Raw genomic sequence first — 19886 nt, forward strand, 5'->3', positions numbered from 1 at the left:
GTACAAGACTCCAGTCTTGGTATGAGGCTGTACCACCTGAGTGTATGGTGGCGTAGATGGAGCAGTCGGGCTCATCTCGGGCAGAACGGGTTGTAGAATCAGTATAAAGAAATTGTAGTACACCTGGTCCAAAGAAACACAAACTAATAATTGTAATAAACAAAGGGTTTATTTAAATACAAGTAGGCCCAGAGAAATCTTGGGGGAAATGGAGTACTATCACAGATCATATAAACACATCACTGCTTTAAAGTACACCGACCAAAACATTGATAAGGTCTAACACGTTTTCGTTTATGGCACACCTATTCATGGGGAGTGAAAACCATTCCTTTCAGTAATACAATGGTGGTAGACCCTGACAATCAGCAAAGAAATCCCTTAGTCAACCAACCCTATTACCAGGATACTTTTCTGACTAGTGGAACACTCATTCAAGGAACAGTCTATACCTATAACTACCTTTATGATACTAGGTGAGTAAGACCTTTTTGTGCAATATATCATTAGTTGCGCTTCAGCTCAGTGGAACCCAGTCTAAGATGAGCAAGAACTTTATGCTAATTTAGGATTCACCAGGCAGACCAAGGTCAGTTACTTACCTCTGGTAACTTCGGATTGGATGTTCTCCCACATATTCCTTTTTTTTTTGTTTTGTTTTTTATGTATTATATTTGGATATACGCCCAAACCCTTGGGTATCACAGCATAATTTCATATAGCTTTGTTAGTGAATTCGTTTCATACATCTTTGTTAGTAGCAAGTTACAGTTACATACATCTATTGATAGCGGAGAACATATCTTGGTTATAAGGACTGGGTTACATATATTTTAGTTGCAGCAGTATAACAGGTGCATGGTCTATTATCTACCATAACAGATCTAGTTTTGCTAGGTTTTTCTGTCTAGGGCAAGAAGTATATCAGAGTATTACTAACTTGTTGAACAACCAGGTTTTGAGGAGTTTTTTTTTTAACTTGGGGTAGCGATGTTTCATTTGATAGGTGGGGTGGGAGGGAGTTCCAGATACAGGGGACTGCGATGGTGAAGCTAGAATGGCCTGCTCTTGTGGTGGTGAAGCGGGGAATGTGCAGTTGGATGTTTCCGTTGGATCTAAGGGATCTCAATGTGATTTAGTGTGCAATGCAATTATTGAGGTAGGGAGGGGCTGTGTCTGATGGGCATGTGTGTGTAATAGTGTTTTATGGAGGATTCTGGCCTGTACTGGGAGCCAGTGTGCCTCTCTTCTGTGTTGAGATGTGTTCCCTTCTTTTGATTCCCAGAGATGCACTGAGGGCTTTGTAGGAGCTGTAGTTTGGTTAGGTTAGTTTTGGAAGTGCCTAGCAGAAGAATGTTCCAGTAGTCTATTTTAGTTAGGATGAGGGCTCTAGCAAGTGTCAAACAGTTGTCAAGAGATAGTAGCCTGCTGAGTGATGAGTTTGGCGGTGTAGGCTGTTGAGGAGAGGGCGCTAACGTGATTGTTCATGGTGAGATTTGAAGCGAGGTATACTCCCAATGTTTTGACTTTGTGGGAGATGTTGGTGGGTGTGCCGTAAATCAATATGGAGGTGTAGTCTGGTTTGGAGTCTGCTGAATTTGTTGGGGGAGCCAACTATAAGGATCTCAGTTTTGTCTCCATTGAGACAGAGGCTGTTGTACGCCATCCAGCTTTTGGATGTGTGAGTACATTGTGTTAATGGTGGCCGTGTCTTGATCCAGGTTTCCTGTGATGGGGATGATCTGTGTGTCGTCCGCGAAGTTAGTGTAGATTACTCCCATGGCATCTAAGGCTGCGAAGAGTAACTTGGTGTAGGTGTTGTATAGGATGGGGGAGAGGCAAGATCCTTGTTGTACACCTAGAGGTACAGGGATGGGATCTGCTGCAACTTCTCCTATGGATACTCTCGATGTGCGGTCAGACAATCCATGTGGTGGCCTTGTGGGAGAAGTGGAAGTTAATGGAAAGAGTTTGGCAGAGTTTGTCATGGTCGACCAAGTCAAAAGCCGCTGATAGGTCTAGGAGTAGGAGGGTACATAACTTGCTGGAATCCCCAATGGTATCCATCTGGTTTTTGAGATCTAGAAGAGCGGTCTCTGTACTGTGGTTGGGGCGGAAACCTGATTGTCTTTCCCCTAGTAAGTGATTCTGTTCAAGGTGGTGTACTTGGGTGTAAGCTATTTTGTGTATGATTTTTAGGAGGAAGGGTACTGTTATGGGCCTGTAGTTAGTGGGGACCGTGGGGTCTAGGGAGGGTTTTTTCAGTAGGCTGCTTTAATGGAGGCTGGTATTTCGCTGGAGGTGAAGGCTTCATTCACGAAGTTGGTGATGATGGGTGCTAGTATGGTGGCGCATTCTTTGACTACCTTAGCTGGGGTGCTGACGCCTTTGCAGTTCGATGGCTTGAGGGATGCTATTGTTTTAAGGACTTGTTCAGTGGTGACTTTTGTGAAGTGGAATTCTGGTACATCAGGGCTGATGGTGATAGTCGAGGGGGAGTGGTAAGATCTAGTAGATTTTTTTTGAGAGGCTATTTTATTTTGGAGAGTTGGCACTTTGAGGGATAGGGCATCCTGAATAGTGGTACACCAAGCTTTGCTTGGAGTTATGGGGTTGGAGAGGAGAATGGGTGTTTCTGGTTCTTAGATAATTGTGAATAATTCTTTAGTGTAGGAGGCTGCGGCTGCTATGTGGTCGTTGAGTGATTCAGCTTTGTGGGAAAGTACACTGAGTTTGTAGGCTTTGGCTAGTTTTGTTTGTAGGTCGGGTGAGTTGTTTGTTCTAGTTAGATGTTCTAAAGCTCTTTTTTTTTTCTTCTAAGTTCTAAGAGATTATTATTAAACCAAGGGGCGCTGCGTTTAGTTTTGGGCACTTTGGCTTTGTGCGGTGCTACTTCATCAACCGCAGATTTTAAGCATGGGTGATGGTGTTTAGCAATACTATCTTGGGTGGTATTGGCCTGAAGTTTGGTGTACTGGGTTTAAATTCTCCAAAGAAGGCTTGCGCATATTTCTGACCTGCCTGTATGGGCGGTAATTTGCCACTTGTGGTTTTGTGGTCAATGTTTGTCTTTATTATGATTTTATTAGGCAATGATCAGTCCAATGTAATTGGAGGATGTCTGATAATTACTGTGGTTCTCGGGGTGAGTATCCAATCTAGAATTCTTCTTTTGGAATGAGTGGGGGCGTTAACTATTTGGGAGAATTGCATCTGCTGGCATGCCTTTTTGCAGGCTGCAGCTTTGCTGTCTGCGGTATCATAGCCTAGGCCTAGGTTAATGTATTTAGTTTTGGGTTTCAGTAATTTATTTATATATTATATATAGCGCGCAAGCAGCCCAAGGGCATTGAGGCGCTGTTACCTGCATGAGCTTAGTTACAGGGGTACAGACGTGGTAGCAGTAAATGGCACATTGCATACAAACAAAGACATAGGTATCATTACAGCTTATTTGATTGGTCAATACAGATTAAGCAGTGGGTCCTATGGTTGGTATTCATGCCGCTACGAAGGACCTTATGAGAAGAGGATGGTTTTCATTGCTTTGCGGAAAGCGATGAGGGAGGCCTCACTTCGGATGGTGGGAGGTAAGGCATTCCAGTGAGTAGGTGCGAGATATGGGAAGCTGGATCCACCCGCTCTAGCTCTTTTTACTCGTGGCACACAGAGCATGTTGGTATAGGGTGATCTGGTTGGTCTTGTAGAGGCGACGGGGTGGATTCTTTGTGAGAGGTAGTCTGGAGCAGTGAGATGGATGCACTTGTGTCAGTGTCAGCGCTTTGAACACGATTCTCTTTTATTGGGAGCCAGTGGGCCAGTTTTCTGGCCTCCGAGATGTGGTCTCTCTTAGCAATGCCTTGGGCTGCACGGAGAGCACTATTCTGGATGACTTGTAGCCTCTCAAGGTTTTTTTTTTTTGATGTTCCTAGAAATAGTACATTGCAATAGTCTAGCCTGGAGCCGGTGATGGCTCTGGCTATGTTTGTGCAGTTCTCTCTGGAGAGAAAAGGCCTGACTGCGTTGATAAGTTTACCGTGATATTCAGCTGAGGAGGCAATTGTGTTGACTTGTCTGTCCATGGATAGGTTGGAGTCCAAATAAACTCCAAGAGTTTTGACTGAGTCTGAGACCGGTATTTTGATGGTGTCGATGGTGAAGTGACTGAATTGGGAGTCAAGATTTTTTAGCGTGTCGGGGGAACCTACCAGTAGGAGTTTGGTCTTGCCAGAGTTGAGGCATAGTCCATTGTCTGCCATCCAGGCTTGGATGTTGTTGTAGAGATTGTTAAGGGTCAGAGTCAGTGTCATAGTTGCCGGTGAGGGTGAGGAGGATCTGGGTATCGTCCGCGTAGTTAGTGTAAGAGATACCCATAGCGCCGAGGATGAGGAAGAGGGGTCGTGTGAAGATGTTGTAGAGGGTGGGGGAGAGGCATGAGCCTTGGGGCACACCACATAGTATGATGGTGGGTGAGGCAGAAGCTAAGTCAGAGAATACTTGCATGGTTCTGTCTTTTAGGAAGGAGGGGATCCATGCTGTGGCGTCAGGGGAGAACTTGGCAGTGGAGGAGAGGTGATGGCATAGGACGTCATGATCAACGAGATCGAACGCCGCAGATAAGTCAAGAAGTAGAAGTGCTGGTTTGCCCATGTCTCAGTAATGGAGTTATAAGGAGAGTTGGGTCTAATTCTGGCTTGCTTGGGGCGCTAGGTGTTCTGTAAACTATTAGGAAATTAATGGTGTCTTGAGGGTTGACTGCTAGTTTGAGGGAGAGTTCATAGCCACTGAGTTTCTAGTTTATATTCCCTAAAGAGTAACATGGTTTTATGGATGATGGCTACTACACCACCTATGGTATCAGTACGGTCAGTTCTGAGGAGGGTATAACTGGTTGGGATGGCTAATGTGATATGAGGGCCTAATGCAGCATGCAACCAGGTTTCAGTGAGTGCCAGGAAGTCTAATTTGAGTTATAGTATGAAGTCATGAATTTCAATTGCATGTGCTCCAAGAGATCTTACATTTAGTAGTGCTTCTAGTAGGGGTTGTCTTATGTTGATGAGGGGTTGGGTCGGATGGACTTGTGGACTGGTTATTTTGCCGTTTTGCATGGAGGCAGTTTCCAGGGTTTCGTGTGTAGTGGATGTAATGGTGGTGGGAGTGTGTGGGGGAGGGGGTTGTTGATGGGGAGGTGCTGCGTCCTGAGAGTCTGGAGTTTGGTTGGATATAGTGATGGATCATGGTGTGTGGTTGAATGTGTGTGGTTCTTGATGTGGGGCAGGGCAGGGTCTGATGTCTAGGACAAGCGAAGCGAGCCAGGCCTGTCTTGTAAGATATGAACGTGCCTTGGGTGCAGGTTATATTGGGAGTGAGGGTGAGTGTTTGGAGAGTCCAGCTGTTGGAGGCAGGTTTGGGGTTGAGGGTGTTGGAGGCAGGTTTGGGGTTGAGGGTGTTGGAGGCAGGTTTGGGGTTGAGGGTGTTGGAGGCAGGTTTGGGGTTGAGGGTGTTGGAGGCAGGTTTGGGGTTGAGGGTGTTGGAGGCAGGTTTGGGGTTGAGGGTGTTGGAGGCAGGTTTGGAGTTGAGGGTGTTGGAGGCAGGTTTGGGGTTGAGGGTGTTGGAGGCAGGTTTGGAGTTGAGGGTGTTGGAGGCAGGTTTGGGGTTGAGGGTGTTGGAGGCAGGTTTGGGGTTGAGGGTGTTGGAGGCAGGTTTGGGGTTGAGGGTGTTGGAGGGCAGGTTTGGGGTTGAGGGTGTTGGAGGGCATGATTGGGGTTGAGGGTGTTGGAGGGCATGATTGGGGTTGAGGGTGTTGGAGGGCATGATTGGGGTTGAGGGTGTTGGAGGCAGGTTTGGGGTTGAGGGTGTTGGAGGCAGGTTTGGGGTTGAGGGTGTTGGAGGCAGGTTTGGAGTTGAGGGTGTTGGAGGCAGGTTTGGGGTTGAGGGTGTTGGAGGCAGGTTTGGAGTTGAGGGTGTTGGAGGCAGGTTTGGGGTTGAGGGTGTTGGAGGCAGGTTTGGGGTTGAGGGTGTTGGAGGCAGGTTTGGGGTTGAGGGTGTTGGAGGGCAGGTTTGGGGTTGAGGGTGTTGGAGGGCATGATTGGGGTTGAGGGTGTTGGAGGGCATGATTGGGGTTGAGGGTGTTGGAGGGCATGATTGGGGTTGAGGGTGTTGGAGGGCATGATTGGGGTTGAGGGTGTTGGAGGGCATGATTGGAAAGGAGGTGGTTCTGATGAGTACTGAAATGAGAGGGATGAGGATGGAGAGGATAGTGTAGCGCAGGACTGACTTTCCTGGGTGTGTCTCGCACTCATATGTGGTAGGTTAGGGGTCTGAGGGTGAGGGTTACCCGTCGGTTGGGTTGTGTGGGTTTGCATTTGGGAGGGTGTGGTGTGAGGATACAGGTGGCGATAATCCGGAATGGTCCTGCTCAATGGCTGTGTTCCTATATTAGGGTTGGTGTGAGGACACAATGCCATGTTATCAGATATAGACGCGTGGTTGGTGGAGTAAGTCTAAAAGAGGGGATTACTTTGGGGACTGTGGGAATATTTCAAGTAAAATCCTCCGGCAACACAATTATAAACACATTTGGTGATGGCAATGAGTTTAACATCGAATGGAGGTGGCATCAATAGGTGTAATACAAGTCAACATCAATAACAGCAATGCAGTTATACACAACCACATTTGGTGGTTGAGTTGAACACTGAGTGAAGGCAACAATAAGAAGGATCCTGACATGATTAACATAATTCTTACTGTGGGGTGACCTTGGGTGACGGTGGATCAGCTGGTCTGGGAATCGTGCCTAGGTAAGACCGGACAGTTTGTGCCTAACTATGCTCCGACATGTGATCATGTGGTGTGTTGGTGGTGATGGTCTAGGCTGCTATTAGTGGCACCATTAACTACAGGGTAGTGCACGGCATTATACTGACATAATGCATGAATACAACTACAAGGTAGTGGGGGCAAGGATAGTGTAGCATGCGCGTTATTCATTGTGTATGCATATTGTCAACTGAGCGAGCGTGAGCTACCTAGCAAGCGCAGATGGTGCCGGAGGTGTGTACTGGTGGCAGCGGGCTCGCGGTGGTTAGCAGGTGGGAGGTAGCATATGAAATTAGCGGATCGACGTAACACGTGCAGTAGCAAGGTAGAGGACTATGAGAATACCTGTAATGTGCACAGATGTAGTAAGTCCTCAGGAGGGCTCTGCAGCTTTGGCTAACGGCGTGGACGGCAAAGGACAGACTTGGGACAGGCAACGTTCCGTGTTGTGCCGGTCCTTAGTGGACGGGCTGGTGTTCGCCTGCCGGCGATTGATTCTTCTAGATGGACTGGCCATTCATGGTAGGCTGCAGGGCTGGAGACAATTTGAGTGGGGCTGGAAGGGAGGGGGAAGCCGTAGGCCATCTTAAAATGGGGCCACTTAATGTGTTGCAATGGTGGCTCAGAGGGCTTCAGTAAAGAAAGCATTTCGGGTGTAGAATGAGCCACAAAGGCTAATTTCTGTGCATCGAACGCACAATAGGGGAAATATCAAGCAAGTTTCCCAAAAAAGGTGAGCAGATGTGTAGGTGCTCACGATCTGGGTGGCAGATCAGCCAGAGGGCCTACCTTTCTGCAAGTGGAGCCCCAGGCTCTGCTGTGAAACGGGGCACTGCTCCTGCAGTGTGAGGCTGCTGCTCCTGACCTACCCCGCCCTAGAATGTACATGTTACACTTTCTTGTAGCCTATGTTACGCCTGGTAATTCCTCTTCAAGGGGAGTGAGTGGGCGAAACAGAACTGAAGCAAACGTGCCCCTCCCCCCGCCAGAATGATGGAAGGGCTAACTAAGAAGCACCACACTAGTAATGGCGAAGAGGCCCCAATTTTGCACTATTGAGGCCATGCACATAGCCTGCCGTAGAAAAATCACCCACTAGTTGGTAAAACAAGTCCACTGCCACTAGCCATAACTAGGAGATTTTCTGTGACTAAAATGACATAGCAGAGAGAAGGGGGATACTAGCTATCCCTTTGGCACTCCACATAAGGTGGCGTGTGCCAATCTCTCAGACTAAAGTTTTAGGAGAGATGCTAAGTATCTCATTCCTGAAGAAATGTAGTTTCGAATGGATTGTCCTCCCACGTATTCCTCATCTTGTGATATTCGTAATTGTGATATTCGTTATTGCCAGCTTCACTGCTTCGAAATTTTTTTTCGGTAGAGGGCGCTGTGCTCAAGTTCGTGGCGTCGATTGTCCCTCGATGGGCTCCATTCCGTGTCGACGTCAAGGTTGGTATAGCTCAAGCCGCGCCCGTTGGCTACATTTCCATTTTTCAGATTGCTTCACTCTCGTGAATGGCGCACTTAGAGATTTTCTGTCAGAAAATGTCTTCATCAACCGCTTCTACACCCAGAACCTGGTTTAAGAATGGTATCGACTGCGGGTCGAAGATGTCTATCACTGATCCTCATCGTATCTGTCTTTGGTGTCTGGGTTTGGATCATCGAACCGGCGACTGTGGCTCCTGTCAGTCGATGACGGAGAGGCCCTCTGTGAGAGGAAAAGTAAGTTAGCGGTGGGGCGGGAGGCGTGAAAGGCCACTTCGAAGGCCTCGTCGAAAAAGCATAAAAAATCGTCCGATTCGTCATAAAACACTCAAAGAGATCCTGATTGCGTAGTAGATGATCTCCATCGTCATCATCCGATACATCGACTGAATTGGTTTGATGTCCAACAAGATCAGATTCCCCTACAAAATGGGAACATTTTAGAAGAAAAATGATGCAGGTCTTTGAGAATGCTGCCATGGACCCCCTCAAAGAAACCTCAGAAAAGCCAGACCCCGGTCGCTCCACTGGACGACACAGGGAAGTCTGGAACTACAGCGGTAAAACCCAGTAGTACCTATAAAACTCGAGTCTATAAATCGTTGAGAGATCCTCGAGGATCGAGTGTTTCTCCGATCCCTCATAAAAAGCAGAATTTGTCGAAATAGAGTAACTTCGTCGACGCCATCGGTGCCGACAGCTTTGACATCGAAGCCTATACTATCTTTGACGCCCTTATCGAAGACTTCGTCGAATGTGTCGAAGGTTCCTTCGACCCCTTCGAAGACACCTATTACTCCAACAATAAATCAGGAGGAAGAGGTGGTTTACACATTTACCCAAGTCAGATTTTTTTAGATCCATGTCTTCAATTTTTGAAGAATCTGGTTCAGAGGATGAAGTTGTGACTCCTTTCGGAGTAAAATATGGCACTAGACAAGTTACAGAGGAACTTATAAATCCTTAATTTAAAATGAGACCTGTGCGAAACTCTACATTCTGCTAGTGGTGTTGACACGTCACCTGAATTAGTTTGCTGCACCTGATCCTGCAGACTCAGGGTACAGGAGTTTGATGAACAGGGTGATAGAATATATGGGTTGGTGAAGAGCATTGCCTACTTTTGAGATATGACGGACATAATAGTCAGAGGACCTCAGAGATCCAGTTTTCCCTTTCCATAAGGCACTTCAAAGGACAGTTGAAAGGAACTGGGAAAGACGTAATAAAATTGCTGCAGTAGATGGCTATCTTCCTAAGAAGTATAGAACGTCTACTTCTGATCCAGAGTATCTGAATACACACCCTACTCCAGAAAGTCTGGTTATTCAGGCTGCTACTACTTCGCCACAGACAGCATACCCAACCATACCTCCGGACAGGGAGGATAAGAAGGTTGATGCTTGGGCTCGTAAAGTTTTTACTTCAGGTAGCATGGCCTTGAAATCAACCATTGTCGCCTGTACCCTGGCCAGGTTCACACATACCCTGTGGGAATGCATTTTTGGCGGCGGATGAACCTATTCCGGAAGGCGAGGAAAGGGAAGGCTTCCTGAATCTAGGCAAAGACGGGAAGGAGGCAATGGGGGAATGTCTCCAGTCTGGACTGCATACTGCTGATAGTATTAGCAGATCCATGGCATCGAGTACAGTGCTACGCAGATTTGCGTGGTTGAGAAAGTCGGCGTTTGCACCAGATGTGCAGACCAGACTTCTCAACATGCCCTTTGATGGCTCGAGGCTGTTTGGTAGTAAGGCTGATGAGAGCCTAGAAAAACTACAGACCTCAAAAGCGGCAGCTAAATCCCTTAGTGCCTCCATGCGACAGCCTCAGAAACCCTATTCAGGCTCATTTTCCTGGAGGGATAGTCCTTTTCGATACTACTATACTGTTGGTACAGGGCAAAAGGAATGTCACTTGTGGTGGACGAGGAAAGACTACAAAGCCATCCTCGAACGGCATCTATGCCCTCAGCCGCTCCTGCAGCTGCCTCCAAATCACTGTGGTCTTGTCATACAAAACACCAGTGGGAGGCAGAATCTCTCAGCATCTGAAAGAATGGGGGGGGCATTACTTCAGATGCTAGGGCAATGGAAACAGTAGCTTAAGGTTACTGCCTTCGCTTCCTAAAAAGGCCTTGCAATCATCCACCGGGAGCCAGCTCTACCAAAATTTCAGACCCGCTTCTTTTTCAGGAAATTTTAACCCTGCTAGAGAAAAGTGCAATAGAACATTTACCTGTAGTGGAGAGGAACAAGGAACTCCCCTTATTTTCTCATTCCAAAGAAGGACGGAGACCCATCTTGGACTTAAGAAACTTGTCCTTCCTGAGGAACTTGTTCAAGATGCTAACCCTTTCTCAGATCCTTCAGGCTCTCCAACTCCAAGACTGGTTGGTATCATTGGACCTTCAGGATGCTTATTTTCATGTGCCAGTCCATCCCAAGCACAGAAAATACCTGAGGTTCGCAGTTGGCGGTTCTCACTATCCGTTTCAAGTTCTGCCTTTCGGGCTGACCTCCGCTCCAAGGGTTTTCACCAAGCTGATGGCGGTAGTGGCAGCGAGTCTCGGGAAAGGGGGGATTCACGTCTACCCCTACCTGGACTGGTTGATCAGAGCACGTTCTCCAGAACAAGCTCAGGAACATCTGTCTATCACCTGCCACTTTCAGCACAACCTGGGCTTCTCCCTCAATTTCAAGAAGTCCCGCATGATGCCATTCCAAAAAACTAGTTTATTGGAGCAGTCTTGGACACTTCCTCGGGCAAAGCCTTGCCGCCCGAGGTAAGAGCTTCCCACATCCAGCAGATGGTAACAAAATTCCAGAAAGCCCAGCATCTGCCGGCCTTCGATTTTCTGAGGTTGCTCGGCCTTATGGCATCCTGCATTTTTCTGGGGCCAGACTGAGAATGAGATCCCGCCAGTGTGCCCAATTCTCGGGGAATATGTCAGATCTTCTGCAAGTCCCGAGCACAGTTGCTCAGGATCTATTATGGTGGGCTTGCAACGACAACATCCTCAAGGGAGAATCCTTTTGGCAACCATGGCCGGAGATAACAGTAACGGACGCCTCACTCAAGGGGTGGGGAGCTCACACCAGCGATCTGACAATCGGCGGACGTTGGTCTCCATCAGAGTCCAAACTACACAGCAACCTATTGGAGCGGAGGGCAATCGGACTGAAGCTGAAGGCCTTCCTGCACTCTGTACAGGGAAAGAATGTCCTGATAATGACGGACAACACAGGGGCCATGTACTACCTCAACAAAAGAGGAGGCGTAGGATCACTACCTTTTGTGCAGAGAGGCAATGCAGCTCTGGTTCTGGGCAATATGAGAAGGAATAGTTCACCTAGCCGGAGACCAGAACATGGCGGCAGACGCTCTGAGCACGCAGAGCAGTCTCCCACGAGTGGGAGTTAGCTCAGGAAGTCCTGGAGATATTCGCCCTTTGGGGAAACCCTCAAGTGGATCTGTTTGCGACCACGGTAAACCGGAAGTGCGATCAGTATTGCTCAAGGTAATGTTCCCCCGAGAGGAGCTCTAGGAGACACATTCGTGGTGGACTGGGATTTCCCCCTGCTGTAGGAGTTTCCTCCAGTCCCTGTGATTCCTCAAGTAATCAGGAGGTTGAGAAAGTTCAGGAAAGCCATGATCCTAATTGCCCCGACTGGGCCAGGAGAATGTGGTACCCGGACCTTCTGCACATGTCAATCTGCCCTCCATTACGTCTTCCGCAAAGAGAGGATCTTCTCTTGTAAGAGGAAGGTTGGGTTCCCCGTCCAGAGGTCAAGACACGCAACCTACACGCATGGTGTCTGGGAGGTTGAGATACAAGTATTGGGATCTTCCGGAGGACGTAATGGAGATTTTGCTTTCGGCTAGAAGGCCAGCAACAAAATCCTTGTACCGGTGCTGTTGGAACAAGTTCAGTAACTGTTGCAGAGATGGGGATGTGGACCCTTTTCAATGTGGCACCCCAATGGTGCTTTATTTTCTGTTACACCTAGCCAATCTAGAATTGGGACAATTAAAGGATATCTTGCTGCGCTGTCCATTAAGCGCTCCTCGGAAGAGGTTTCTTACTTTAAAATTCCGTTAATCACACAGTTCCTGAAAGGGCTTACCAATGTATATCCACATCACCGTTTCATGTCCAAACTTGGGATTTAAACTTGGTTCTAAAATTCCTAACTTGTATACCATTTGAGCCTCTGCACTCCTTTCCATTGAGGCTTTTAACACTAAAGACTGTCCTTCTTGTGGCATTAACATCAGCCTGCAGGGTTAGTGAACTACAAGCTCTCTAATAAACTTCCATATACCATCTTTTACAAGGACAGGGTAGTTCTTGAGGTTAAACCATCATTCTTACCGAAAGTAGTTTCCGTCTTCCATTTGTCACAAAAAATTATTTTACCAACATTCTATCCTCCTAATTTGGGAAAAGAGAGATTGCATAGGCTTGACTCCAAGAGGGCCCTTAGTTTTTACATTTCAAGAATGGCAAAATTACATCAAGATGACCAACTCTTTGTGGGTTACACAGGTCGTAAATTGGGGTTAGCGGTGACAAAACAAACTATATCCCGCTGAATCATTCTGGCTATTTTGGAATGCTACAGATTAGCAGGAAAAGACCCACCGGATGGGCTGTGTGCTCCCTCTAGGGGAATGGCTACTTCTGCAGCTTTGAAGCAGGGAGTCCCTGCAAAAGACATTTGCTCGGCTGCAACATGGACATCAGTGCATACCTTTTATCAAGCATTACTGATTAGATGCCTCCTCCAATGAGGGGTTATTTGCTTGGGCGCTACTTCACTCCGTCCATGTAAACAAACTAGCACTCCCATCTCCAAATTGATCACTGCTATGGGAGTCTATCACAAGATGAGGAATACGTAGGAGGACACAATCCATTCGAAGAACAAGTAACTTACCAACTGTAACGTTCTTTCGACTGGATGTTCCTCCCACGTATTCCTCATCGACCCGCCCAGCCTGACCCGCAGTACAGTTTACGTTTTCTTACACTTTCCTCTCACGATGAGCCTATCAGTCACAGCATACGCCTGGATGTTCCACGAGTATTTCCTCAAAAACAGAACTGAAGCCAACGGGCGTGGCTCGAGCTATTTATACCAACAGTGACGTCGACATGGAATGGAGTCCGTTGAGGGACAATCAACGCCGCGACCTCGAGCACGGCGCCCTCTATCGAAAGCTGGCAATAACGAATATCACAAGATGAGGAATACGTGGGAGGATCATCCAGTCGAAAGAACGTTACAGTTGGTAAGTAACTTGTTCTACTCGAGGATAAAAATTTAAATGAGGACCCTAAGGTTCCCCAGCAGTACTGCCCCTAAGGAGATCTGTGTGCTGCAATAGTAAAATACAGATGCCTTTTAAGTGTTAAAGTAAAATAGACTCCATCACACAGGTAAAAACATAGAAAAGTTCCAAAAGACCGAACCCATTGAATGAGTGGAAAAAGGCTTCACTCATTTGGGATTCCAGAAAAAGGGTCAGAAGTCCAGCAAAGTGCTTGGGGTCTCACGAGGAGATGATACATCTCCCAAACAGTAATCCCCTAGTACCCTGCATAAGGTGATGTGCTGATCCCATAAAAGGAAAGGTAAGTAACCTAAGTTATCTTGCTACTCTTGGAAACTGCAGTTCACACGCAAATTAAATAAAACATACTGAGGACTTCTCAGTGACACTTCCCAGAGAGGGTGCTGGGTGTGTCAAAGTCAACAATGAATGCCTGTATTAAACACATGGAGCAAAGCATACTCCATAAAAGCAGTAGAATCAGAATCCCAGTCGCAGAAAAAGAATGAGTGGTAAAAAGTTCCACTCACTCTGGAGAATAACACAAAGCCCAGGGTCTAGCAAAAGTTCTGGGGGTCTCTGGTTAAAGGGAATTAGCACAGAAACTGAAAATGCTCCAGTTAACTCCAACCCCAAAAGTGAGATTTCCGCTCAATCCTTTTCAGGGTTGGGTTTCAGGACCGCAAGACAGGTCAGCCGGGCCGTTTTCCAAGTGGCCTTCGGTGCAAGCAGCAGAGTGGCAGGCTTTTCGCCCTCTCCGCAGCCTGCTCCAGTGACCCCATCACTGATGAAAATGATGGTTTCCAATGGTCCTGTGCAATAGCTTGGCACACCATCACAAAAGACCCCCTGGGTCCTGTCGGTTTCCCATTCTGGTTTGTGCCTCCCCTTACCCGCAATTCCTCCAACCCGTCATCCTGTACAGCAGAGGGTCCCACTCTCTGTGCCGAAGTTCAGAAGCTTCTGGACTTGATGGCAGTAAAACGAGTCCTTCAGGCGGAAGAGGGTGTGGGTTTCTCTTCCAGCATTTTTACAGTGTTGAAATCCAACCAGGCTGGCCTGCGCACTATCTGGTATCTGTCAGATTTCTATCTTTACATTCTCCAGGATTCAAGTTCACTCCAATGTATTTTCGCTCCTCCCTTCTGAAGGGCGATTGGCTCTGTGTGGTAGATCTTAAATATGCATACCGCATACCTGCATTTACCAGTATGTCCCCAACACCGCAAATACCTCTGATTTTTGGTAAGAGGCAAGCATTTTCATTAGTCCTTTCAGTTTGAGCTCTGCACCACAAGTCTTTACAAAGATGGCTGTAAAAGCAGCGTTCCTCAAGCTTCAGAGAGTTCATGTCTATCTGTATTTGTACAAATGGCTCCTTTTGGTGTCACTGTCCCCATACACCAGCGTTCCCCTTGCTGCTTCTACTGCTTTTCTGGCTGGGATTGTTTGTGAACTGGAGAAAATCGGTGACTGTCTCATAGATCCTGAATTTTTGGGATTTTTGATGGAACACAGTCTGTGCCAAGGTTTTTCTGACCGAAGACAGGAAGAGGGATTTCGTGCAGGCATGCTGAAGTTTTCTCAATACTACCCACAGGTCGGCGTGGTGGTTTCAGAGGTGCCTGCGGCTACTGTCTGGCGAGGCTGAAAATGAGACGCACACAGTTAATACTCACAGTGCTGGTCTCAGGCATCAGATCCAGACACTGTTGGGTAAGAATTGGTGCTGTCACACTGTGGGACTACACAACCCTTTCCCTCCTGGTATTGGGTAACCCACCTTTTGGTATAGGTCTGTAATTAATACACAAGTTGGTATTGTGACTGAGCAGCTAGGCCTAGCTCAAGGGCGTAAATGTGAGCAGTAGAGCTGTACAAATGAAATCCGTAAATACAAGTAGCCAGGTAATTATACTCAAGGTTTCAGTTATAAATTATTTATCAATTGTTAAATAAGCATTCTTTAAAAGGTAATTCGTTATAACACTGTAAATATACTTTAAAATTACATTCCAGAATCACAACAAATTAGTGGATAATCTTTGGATATGCTTCATACACCCTGAGGTGACTGCAATCAAAAGGACCGTAATGGCATTTATATATCACACTAGTTATTCTTTGCAGCTTCTGAGATTGCAGAAAGGTTTAGGGAAGGAAACGATTAAACGGGTCCTCAATATATGTGAGGACAACTAAATCTGCATATGAAATCTAGATGAGCCTTTCCCAGCAGTAATAGTATACACTTAAGCTACCACCTATGGGAGACAAACAATATCAAAGTCAATAGACTAGAGTCTTAAGGGAGCCAGAACAGCCAAAGTCAATTGGGACAGTCAATGGATCTGCTGCACTTCTTAGATAAGTCTTGCACAAAGTTAGTTTGTAGACAATCACTTAAAGGGTCACAAGCTGTTAAGTCTGTGAAAAGGGAGTTCGAATCCACTCTAATAGTTAAGCCAATGTAAAATCCCAACTGAGAAGAGTGCGACTAAAAGACAATGAGGTAAGTACCCCAAGCCTAAACAGCACTCCTGGTTTGAAGAAGTGGTCTAGCTGGATTAGTTTTTGCTACAGCAGTGCAGACCCTTGTTCCTGAGTCTCAGTCATGGGGACAAGAGGGAGGATGTCTGGTGGGCTCCGGCGGCAATTTGGAGGTCGGCGGCAGCTACGGGCTCTTTTCAGTTCTGCGGCACTAAGCGGTTTCAACGCTTAGCAAACAGCACTGTTGCTAATCTTGGATACCGGTTGGGCTTTCTTCACTAGAGTCCTGCACTCTGGTGAGGGAACTCGAGCTCTGGTCGTCCTGCTTCTGGAGAGTCCTGGGGAGACTCCTGAAGCTTCTGTCTGGCTTACAGATGTTGCATTCGACTACGGATTTCTCGACCCCTGGCACTCTGTTCCTGCAGCAGCAAAGTACAGCCAGTCGGGGAAGATGGTCCAGTGGAGTTCGTCTCAGGGGTTAGTTGGTCCCACTAACCCAAGGGAAGAAGTCCTCCCTTCCGGAGCTTCTCTTGTTGATTTTAGAAAAAGGAGTTTCAGCAGGGCTTCACCAGGCAATTCAAAGGTCCAGGAGGAACTTCGGGTTGTTCTTCCCAGTGGTCAACTATCTTCAGTCCCAAAACACCTTTTTAAGCAGGTTTCTCCCATCCATGCACCGCCTAGCTGTCACTCAAACAGCTTGGTGCCTGTCCTGCAGTCAGGACTATTTGCATTCAGGCATTCCTAAAGACAAAGGACAGGAGTTTCTGGGAACCTCCCTCTCTTCCTGCCCTTCCAGTACTGGAGCTAGAGGTGAGTTCAGTACTGAAACCTGCCAAAGGCAAAACCAACCAAGGCTCAGATCTGGTTTGGCGTGCAGACTAAAACCCAAGAAAGAACTTGCAAACAGAAAATAGCGAAAAAGACGACCAGTGTTTAGTTTTTCTGAAGTCCAACTAAGGTTTTAGTAAAACCATTCAACTGAAGCAGTACAAGACTCCACTCTTAGTATAAGGCTGTACCACCTGAGTTCATGGTAGTATAAGGCTGTACCACCTGAGTTCATGGTAGCGTAGACAGAGCAGTTAGGCTTAATTTTAGGAGCGAGAGGGCTGTAGAATCAGTACACATGAAATTGTAATACAAATGATCCAAAGAAACACTTTGTATTGTACAAATAAAGGATTTCTTTAAATACAGGTAGGCCCAGATAAATCTAGGGGTAAGTACGAACACATTATATGAATTTGCAATATCAAAACACACTATACTTGAAGGCACACATACCCAAGTATACACCTTATTTGAAATAAATAGGGCTCCAGATAAGGGGAGTACTAGGCCTTTTTATGCATGAAAATCTTGTAAATAGGCCAGCTTTATTTTTTTCCTGGGTACATTTACACACAGGTTTAGAGCAGAGGGCAGTGCAAAGGTCAGGTTACTTGACAGAAACCAGAAGGCTTTTTGTGATTTTTATCTACATGGATGTAATTGCAAGCCACCTCTGAAACCGAATGTATATCTCTGAAGCCTTTCAAAGAAAATAAACTGCACACTGATGAAAGGAATGTTTTCTTTCCATTCAGCTTCAGAAGCACTGTTCGTTTTCCTAGAATTTTAGGATTGTATAATTTAATCAAATGGAAAACTAAGTTGCAATTGAGAATTCATTTTTAACAAGTTGTGCTTTTTTTCCAGTGAAAGCAAACCAGTATTGCACAGTTGTATTTTTCAGAGTTCCGGTGCTGTGTGCATAATCATGCAGAGGCAGATCACTTTTACACTTTTACACTTTTAATTTACAGTCTAATTATAAATAAAAGTGTGTAAAATGACTATGCACAGTCCAGTTTACATCTATTCAACCTTGGAGTCAATGGGGTACATTACTATAAATGGTCAGTGGCAGCAGAGTCTTTGCTCAAGGGTGAGTAATTGTCATTACACTGATCACAGGTGTTCTAGCCTCTCAAATCTTCAAGACTAAAAATAAAACATCCAAAAAACGGATTCTCCAAATGCAAGCGCTGTTCAAAAACAAATGAGTTACATTGGTAATTGAAATAGAAACTCAGCAAAACCTGTCCCTGTGATAATCCAGATAGGTATTTAACTCTGTAGCGCTTCATAAATGGTTCGTCATTCAGCTAGGTACTGTGATCATTGTACCTCAGTCGATACTCAGTTAACCATCCTCTGAAGGATGTTAGCCAATAAGATGGCTCAGCCGGTTGAGCACTCATTGCTGCAATCTCTGCGTGATCTGTGGGTTGCGGGTTCAAATCCCGGCAAGTTCAACTGAGCCTTTCATCCTTTCGAGGTCGATAATGGAGTACAGACTTTGGTCTGGTGGTAATTGGGATAAATATGTTCTATGTGCAGCGTTTTCACAAAAGAGCTATATAAGGAACCATTTGACCACTAGATTAGATATAGAATTTAGCATGAAGTCCTTGCCTCTCTGCCCTGTTGTATCATAACATTGGCATACCATTAGGTGGTAATAGCTCCAGGAAATTAGGACTTTCATTAAACATCAAAAGACAATTATGCTATCAAATCTCAAAACAGACAATACAAATTCATGTATGCTTTACTATATAAGGTTTTTGTGATTTCAACATTTAAGTTTATACAGGAGAGATCAAATGGCCAGAAATAATGAAAGGCGTATTCTGTCACAATGCAGAAATCTGCTGCATAGTAATGATTTCCATACAGTTTTTTCACACGTCGACTGGATGTCTCATACATTTTACTCTCTTGTGAAGAAGTCATTTTTACTCTTAATCATATTTACTCTCCAAGTTTAAAAATGGAGTAAAATACTCACACCTCAAAATCTTATCTGGAGCACTGGCATCACACGTTCAAGATGAGTAAAAACTTTTGTAACTGTTCACTCTTAGAAATAGTTACCAATCAACTCTTTACAAGTAACTTTTAAACACTTTCAAGGGAGTGGAACTTTTGCCTAGAAAAGAAAATATTTCTCTTATTCTTGGAGCATGAGTGTTCAGTGGCAGAAGGGGGGGTGTCACTAGGACTAGTGACCAACATGCAGTGTCAGAATAGGTTCTTTAGCAGCAAAAGTCAGAGTGCCTTAGGAAAACTGGGCAGACAGGTGAGTACTTTACTTCTAGGGTTAGAGGGTCTAGGGGCACAGAAATCCTAACATGCTTAAGGTAAGTACATACCCAAGCCAACACATTACCTCAGCATTGAAGATTTTGCTGCAGGAGAACTTCAGGGTCTGCAGCCAATACCCGGTAAGTGTATTCCTTGTGGTGACTGAAAACAAGACCTCAGAAGGAACTTTGCAGCAGGGATCGTTGAAGGCTCTAGTCCAGGTTTCCCTCGCGGCTGAATGCAGTTCTGCGGATTTGGCGCCTTTTCAAGGAGCACAGAAAACAGAAAATTGTGGTTGAATCCTCGTCGTTACAAAGGTCCAGCACTCTGGGACTTTTCGGACTCAATTCGTGTCTCTGGAGATCCACCAGGATGCCCATGAAGTGGAATTCTGAAGACCGTGCATTGCACCGCATCATGACTCTGGGTACCAGGGTATTGCAACAAAGTGTGGGATAGCTCAAAATGCAGGCCTTCTGGAGTCTAGTGGGTCTCACAAGGCTCTGGATCGCCGTTTTCAGAGTCCCCATGTCGATTGGAAGGGAAGGGCTACAGCAGGCTATGGTTACACAGCAGGCTCTAGGGTCGCTGGAAATGGTTTCAGCGGCATTTC

The 19886-nt window shown here is 46.1% G+C and overlaps 1 protein-coding gene across 2 annotated transcripts in view; it reads left to right on the plus strand.

Annotated features, from left to right (window-relative positions):
- The window catches only part of LUC7L (LUC7 like), a 261763-nt gene that overhangs the window by 48823 nt on the left and 193054 nt on the right, over window positions 1–19886 (plus strand). The window lies entirely within an intron of this gene.

This window comes from Ambystoma mexicanum, chromosome 2q, assembly GCF_040938575.1.
Source record: "Ambystoma mexicanum isolate Mex_15411 chromosome 2q, UKY_AmexF1_1, whole genome shotgun sequence".
Classification (NCBI taxonomy): domain Eukaryota; kingdom Metazoa; phylum Chordata; class Amphibia; order Caudata; family Ambystomatidae; genus Ambystoma; species Ambystoma mexicanum.